Source organism: Triticum dicoccoides, chromosome 4A (assembly GCF_002162155.2).
Source record: "Triticum dicoccoides isolate Atlit2015 ecotype Zavitan chromosome 4A, WEW_v2.0, whole genome shotgun sequence".
NCBI classification, from domain to species: Eukaryota; Viridiplantae; Streptophyta; class Magnoliopsida; order Poales; family Poaceae; genus Triticum; species Triticum dicoccoides.
Window position 1 is genome coordinate 177,260,328 of NC_041386.1, and position 7,629 is coordinate 177,267,956.

Sequence of the window (7,629 nt, forward strand, 5' to 3'; positions counted from 1 at the left end):
CCGGACCTCGCCGCGCCCCGATCCGGTCGCCGGCCGCCGGATCCGGCCACCCCATCCTCCCGCCGGCGGCTGCTTCTTCTTCCCCGACAAATCCGGCCGGTTACAGTGTCTCTGTCCGTGCCTCGGTTCGCGCGCCGGATGAACCCTAGATCTGGAGGTCTATTTTTTCACAAAGTCCCCGAGTTTTCCACGTTTCATATGGCCATGTTCATCGTGCCGTAACTCCACATCCGTAGCTCCGATTCATGCATATAGTATATCAAAATGTTCGCCTCAGAGAGTACATCAATTCATCTCATTGCATCATTTTCATTTGAGTTCATCTTGATGCCCGAAATGCTGTTAGAAGTGTGCTACTTGAGTTATTTGTCAGATCTGCTGCTCCATTTAGATATTTGTCATTTTTGCCATGATTATTGTGTGCATGATATGCCCATGAACTCTACATATGTTTTGTTAACGGTTTTGCCATCTTTCCAGAGGTGCAACCCATGTATTTTTGCGACGTGTGTGGTGTCTAGCACAAGCTTGCAAAGTGAGGCACTTGGTAATGCTGATTTCAGGGACTTAGCATTTCCACTAAGTCCTTGAGCTGTTTATCTCATTATGCCATATGTTCATGTTGTTTCCTAGTGATCCGTGCCTCTTTTGAGGATAATCAGTAAGGTTGTTTTGTTAATCTTTTAGTGATCTATCCATCCATGTATTTGTTTGCAATTATGGAGCACCCTAGCTTGAGTCAATCGAGCTCTACTTTTGCTACTTCGTGAATCTGGGCAGATTGTCTACTTGTTAGCGATTTTGCCGAGGATGTTGTAGTTGATCCGTGCATGCTATGCTATTGTTCTTGCCATGTCTAGCTTGTATTTTGTGTATTATTGATGGGTGTATGCTTAGCTTGTCATGACTTTCTCCGTAGTGAGTGCATCGAGCTTGTAAACATGCCTACTTGATATCTGTTTCAGCATGCTCCAGTTTTCACTAACTCTGAGAACTGATTATGTTTTTGCCATGTTCACATGCTTGCAATTGTATTTTCTGATACCTTTTGGCTCAAGGTCATTAAGGGACTTTTGTTAAGATCTTTGAGTAGCCCCATGCCATGCTTTACTTTGCCATGTTCAGGTCCTGTAGCATATAGTTTTCATGCTTCGAAGAGTGCTATCTGATCTGAAATTCCAGCCAAGTGTTAATTTCACTAAGTCTGAGATCTGTTTACCGTATGCATTTTTGCCATGCTTGTTTGAACCTGTTAATGTATGAATTGGCCGTAGCTTAGTGCTAGACTTTTGTTAAGCATCATGAATGCATCCGTGCCATGTATTTTGTTGCCATGTTTGAGTGATGTAGCATGTTCATCTCGTTGCATTTAGATGGCTACTTGTTGTAAATCGCAGATCGGTGCCATATTTGAATTGCTTGCCATTTCCAAACCGTAACTCTGATTCGGTGATCTTTATATCGTTTTCAAGCGATTTCATCTCACCTTTCCAGTGGCACACTTGGATTTCCAAGTTGAGGCCAGGTTCAAGCATTCCTTGGTAAATCATGCATATGCATCGCATCCCGCATCTCGCATATCATATCATGTTCTTGTGTTGGTTGTTTACTATGATGTGTGCTTCTTTCCGGTGTTTGCTTCTTCGGGTTGGTTCCAGTAACGTCGCGTTTGTGAGGACCCGTTCGTCTACGTCCATTTATCTTCTTCATGGACCCGTTCTTCTTCCTTGCAGGATTTCAGGCAAGATGACCATACCCTCGAAATCACTTCTATCTTTGCTTGCTTAGTTGCTCGCTCTTTTGCTATGCCTATGCTGCGATACCTATCACTTGCTTATCATGCCTCCCATATTGTTGAACCAAGCCTCTAACCCTCCTTGTCCTAGCAAACCGTTGATTGGCTATGTTACCTCTTTGCTCAGCCCCTCTTATAGCGTTGTTAGTTGCAGGTGATGATTGAAGTTTTGTTCCTTGTTGGAACATGGAGATGTTGTTCCTGGTTGGAACATGTTTACTTGTTGGTATATCACAATATATCTTATTTAATTAATGCATCTATATACTTGGTAAAGGGTGGAAGGCTCGGCCTTATGCCTGGTGTTTTGTTCCACTCTTGCCGCCCTAGTTTCCGTCATAACGGTGTTATGTTCCCGGATTTTGCGTTCCTTACGTGGTTGGGTTATAATGGGAACCCCTTGACAATTCGCCTTGAATAAAACTCCTCCAACAAGGCCCAACATTGGTTTTACCATTTGCCACCTAGCCTTTTATTTCCCTTGAGTCGGCCGGCTCAAGGGTCATCTTATTTTAACCCCCCCGGGCCAGTGCTTCTCTAAGTGTTGGTCCAACTGAGCGATGTCCGAGGCTACCAGGGGCAACTCTGGGCTGGCTTACCCAACGTCTTGCTCATCCGGTGTGCCCTGAGAACGAGATATGTGCAGCTCCTATCGGGATTTGTCGGCACATCTGGGTGGCTTTGTTGGTCTTGTTTTACCATTGTCGAAATGTCTTGTAACTGGGATTCTGAGTTTGATCGGGTCTTCCCGCTAGAAGGTCTATTCCTTCGTTGACCGTGAGAGCTTGTCATGGGCTAAGTTGGGACACCCCTGCAGGGTTTTGAACTTTCGAAAGTCGTGCCCGCGGTTATGGGCAGATGGGAATTTGTTAACGTCCGGTTGTAGAAAACCTGAAGTTGACCTTAATTAAAATGTATCAACCGTGTGTGTAACCGTGATGGTCTCTTTCCGGCGGAGTCCGGGAAGTGAACACGGTGTTGGAGTTATGCTTGACGTAGGTTGTTTTAGGATCACTTCTTGATCATACTTTTATCGACCATGCTTTGCCTTCTCTTCTCGCTCTCATTTGCGTATGTTAGACCATACATGCTAGTCGCTTGCTGTAGCTCCACCTCATACCTTTTACCTTACCAATAAGCTTAAATAGTCTTGATCGCGAGGGTGCGAGATTGCTGAGTCCCCGTGGCTCACAGATTACTTCCAAAACCAGTTTGCAAGTGCCGATGAGCCCGTGCAGACGACGCAACCAAGCTCAGGAGGAGCTCGATGAAGATCTTGTCCTTTGTGGTGTTTCGTTCTAGTTGATCAGTAGTGGAGCCCAATTGGGGTCGATCGGGGACTTTGTCGCATTTGGGGTTCTTCTTTTATTTTGGTTCCGTAGTCGGACCCTGATTGTATTTGGATGTTGTAATGCTTTATTCATGTAATTGTTTGAAGTGGCGATTGTAAGCCAACTATGTATCTTTTCCCCTATTGTATTACATGGGTTGTTTGCGAAGATTACCTCACTTGCGACATTGCTTTCAATGCGGTTATGCCTCTAAGTCGTGCTTCGACACATGGGAGATATAGCCGCATCGAGGGCGTTACAAGTTGGTATCAGAGCCTTCCCCGACCTTTGGAGCCCCATTGCTTGATCGTTTTTAGCAGCCGAGTTGTGTCTAGAAAAATGTTTTGAGTCATTTAGGAATTATATCTTGGAGAGTTTAGGAATTCTTTTTACTTCCCAGTCTCCTCATCGCTCTAGTAAGGCATCCTGACATAGAGTTTTGACTCTTCTCTTCTCAAATTTCACTAAAAAAATTTAGGATCACGCGGGTATCTTGGAATTGTTCCGATGGTTTTGTGACGAGAACATTGTCTTGGTGCCTCCTGTCAGGGGTTTTGTGGTAGTGTCCCGGGGAGTTGAGCTCCGAGGTGTTGTCGTCACAATTTTATCGTTGCTGCTCTAGAATACCTGAGTTTAGTTTCGCCGACATCAAAAATCTCTTTTATGCAGTTCGTTGGTGAGATAACCTCGACGCCACCCAGTACTGGGGAGGGAGTTCGGGAGTATTGCCATAACTTGTATAACGGATGCTTTTCGAAGGTTGAGGTAGATGATTTCCGAAGGTTTCTTGGTTATGTGTTGAAGGATGGATACAGCTGGATGTAGGATTTCCTAGTTTTGGGTGAGATATTATGCTTCCCCTGTATCCCCAACACCTGATTGCATAACCGGAAAATTTTGGGAGTTTATAAGTGGGAATTCAAGTAGCTCGTAGGATATCTTTCCGATAGATGTATGATATGAAATTGGGGTTCGACGTCTAGTGGTCCGCCTATTCACGGTCGGTTTTACAGTGGTCTCGTTGTGTCTTAAAGAGTCCTTGGCTATGCCGACTCGGGGATGCTTCGTATGTCATGTGCACTGCCTTGTACATGATGGTGATGTACGATCGAGCCCGTGTAGGCCCCACCACGAAAACTTCGGACGAAATCTCTATCATATGTTTGTTCCGGCTTATTCTGCAAGCCAATCCTTTGTTTTTGTTTTGAGTTGTGGTATTCGAGTTGCCTCGAAGTCAAATGTTGATTCCATACCTTTTCCTAAGTGGTGTTCTCATACTCCTATGCGAATACTAATCCTCCTTGATAATCGAGATTGTTATGCCAATCTTGTTCAACCAGTGTGCTTCTCTTCAAGTGGATCAGATCATTTCAACATCCGCAAGATCAATTCTCAGTTCTTCTCAACGGTGTTTGCTTCATCCGCTCCTAGTTGTCTTTGTTTTCCCACCCACCCACCCTTTTTCTTCAAGGACCCATATTTTTTAATCACTATCCATCTTATTGATGCGAGGCCTCTTCATTCCTTTTCCGTCTATGCTCTTACCCGGTGGTTTCCATGAAGATGTTCTACTAGTTCATCATTCTCCGTTCTCTTTGTTCTTCGGTGGAACCAATTCAAGCTTTGTTGATCTCATATTCCTTTTTCCTCGTTTTCAAATACATTATCATACCGGTGCACCTCATAATAATTCACTTCTCGCTATTCATTTGTTCGGGAGTGCTGAAGATATCTCGGAAGGCTCGTCTTTCCATTCAAGTTCTGTTCAAACATATTTCGAGGATGTTATCTCATTCTAGCCATTTATTTCAACCGGCGAAATCTATCTTCTAAATCATTCAACGGTGTTTCTTTTGATTGGGCCCTAACCCGCAGGTCTTTTCCCAGGATCTTACCTGACTCTTCTTATTTTCCCGGAGTATCCTAAATTCCTTTTAAAGTTTGAAGTAAGAATGAGTTATCATCAGTTAAATGCCATCTCCTAGATCTTTCACAATTCTTTTCATCGTGGGCTCAACCTCTTCGTTTTGATTCTTCCAGAGTGTCTAAATAATTCTTGGTGATGTTTCTCGTCGTCATTCTCGGATTTTGAAGACCGAAGAAGAGTTTCTCTTTAATCTTGCTGCATTCTCTTCAAGATTCGTGATTCTAGCTTGTTGCCATCCTCCCGTAATTGTTTTGTTCGTGAGAATTCTTTTCACCTATCCGGAGCTATTCAAGAGTCTTCTCAGTTTGTTATCCGGAGTCCATCAATTCAGGCTTATTCTTTCTCAGCTGTTAGTTATCATTCTCCAAATCTTACCGGTGCTTCATTCAAGTGATCTCTAATCAGTTCTTGATCCCTTTGTTCTCTTGTCTCTAAATTCTCTCAAGCATCTTCTTTCATTTGTTAATTCTTCCCTGTGTTTCGTTATGTTTTATTCGTTCTTTTTCAATTCTTACGGTGGTTCGTTCAAGAGTTTTCTTCCTTCGTGTATCATATCTGTGCATTCGTGCTTTTCAAATTCTACCAGTGGATCGTTGAAGACTTTCTCAAGTTTGCGCTATATCTATATTAATCTTTCTTCGAGGATAAGTAGTATGCCAAATCCATTGCTTGTCAGCAATTAAATTGTTGAAGGATACACATAACATAATTCTTATTCTTGTTCCATCCAAGTGATTAATTCCTTATTCCGGAGGCTTATCAAATTCTCAGTTTCATTGGTTTCATCTTCTCTTTTCCCGGAGTTCCAACCTCTTTCAATTATATCACCACGGAGATCCATCTAATCATTGCAAGGATTCACCTTATGTTTCAACTTCTCTTTTCTTTCGACTGGTCATTCTTTTATTACCGGAGTTCTTCATGGAGGCTCTACATGATGGTTCATCAAGGATTTAATTCCTTCTCGAAGTGTTCATTGAGATTCTTTTCAGAGGAGCTCAAGCTTTCTCCATCTTGCAATCTGGAGTGCAATTCTTTCTTCGTATTATTGAAGGTGGTTTTATGTCATTCTTGATAATTGAGTTCATGTTTTCATGATTCACATGTGGTCAAGAATGAGGTATTTTAAATCCATCAACCTCTTCTTTGGATTTATCTTTGGATATATTTCACCTAAAGCCTTCCCTGAGGATTGTTGCTATTATGGTGCTTATAAATGACCCAAGTTCTTCATTCATCTTTTCCAGTGCGATATACTTTCTCGTCAATTTGTTCATATCAATTCAATTCTTCTTCCCGTGAGTGGCTGGTTGTCACCTCATATTTTGGAGATGTATTCCATAAGACCATATCAAGCGTATTCTTTTCGTTGTTGGTTTTCCAACAACTCCATTCTACCATTTGTTGTAAACGTGCCCACTCAAGATCTTGTTTCTTGTCGTTCATTCCATTCCATTCTCATATCTGCTCCGGAGGCATTGTGTTATTGATTTCTTCAACCATCATTCCATTGTCAAAGTTCATATTCTTCTCCTCGCTTATCCCATTTATCCAGAGCGTTGTGTCCTTTTTGCTCAAGCTCTTTCATTTTATCAAGGCTTCATCCCTTTTCAACCGAAGTGTTACCCGTATCGGTTCTTTCTTATCCCTCTTTCTTTGCGGAGTGTTTTCAACTTCGTTCGTCTCCGTTGTATTCTTTCTTTCAATTTGTTTAACTTTTGCAAGGTTCTTTGGTTTCACTCATTGGTCAAAGGAGCAACTTAGTTTTACCTCTTCGCTTTCTCTTCCGTTTTCCCTCCGGTGCCATTCTAGATCTCGGGACGAGATCCTCTCGTAGTGGTGGAGTGTTGTAACGCCCCGAGACCGATGTGCCACGTGTCCTCCAGTTATTCGTTGTGGTTGCCTTGTCATTGCTTGCGTGTCATGCATTGCATATCATGTCATCATGTGCATTTCATTTGCATACGTGTTCGTCTCATGCATTCGAGCTTTTTCCCCGTTGTCCGTTTTGCATTCCGGCGCTTCGTTCTCCTTCGCTGGTCATTTCTACCTTCTTTTCATGTGTGGGGGTTAAACATTTCCGGACTGGACCGAGACTTGCCAAGCGGCCTTGGTTTACTACCGGTAGACCGCCTGTCAAGTTTCGTGCCATTTGGACTTCGTTTGATACTCCAACGGTTAACCGAGGGACCAAAAAGGCCTCGTGTGTGTTGCAGCCCAACACCCTTCCAAAGTGGCCCAAAACCCACTTAAACATCCTCCATCATCTCGGTCGTTCGATCACGATCGCGTGGCCGAAAACCGCACCTCATTTGGACTCTCCTAGCTCCCTCTACCTATAAATATGTGCACCCCGTTCATTTTCGCGGACGAAACCCTAGTCTCCTTCCTCCTCCAGCCGCCTGATGTGTCCGACCGGGCCGGATACGTCCGCCCCGCTTCCCTCCGCCATTCCTCGCCGACCACGTGGCACCCCGGTGTCGCGCCGCCGCCGTGGCCCGCGGAAGCCCGCGGCTGGCCCTCCTCCGCACCGACCGGGCCCAAGCCCGCGCCTCCAGCCCGCGCGACTCCGCGCC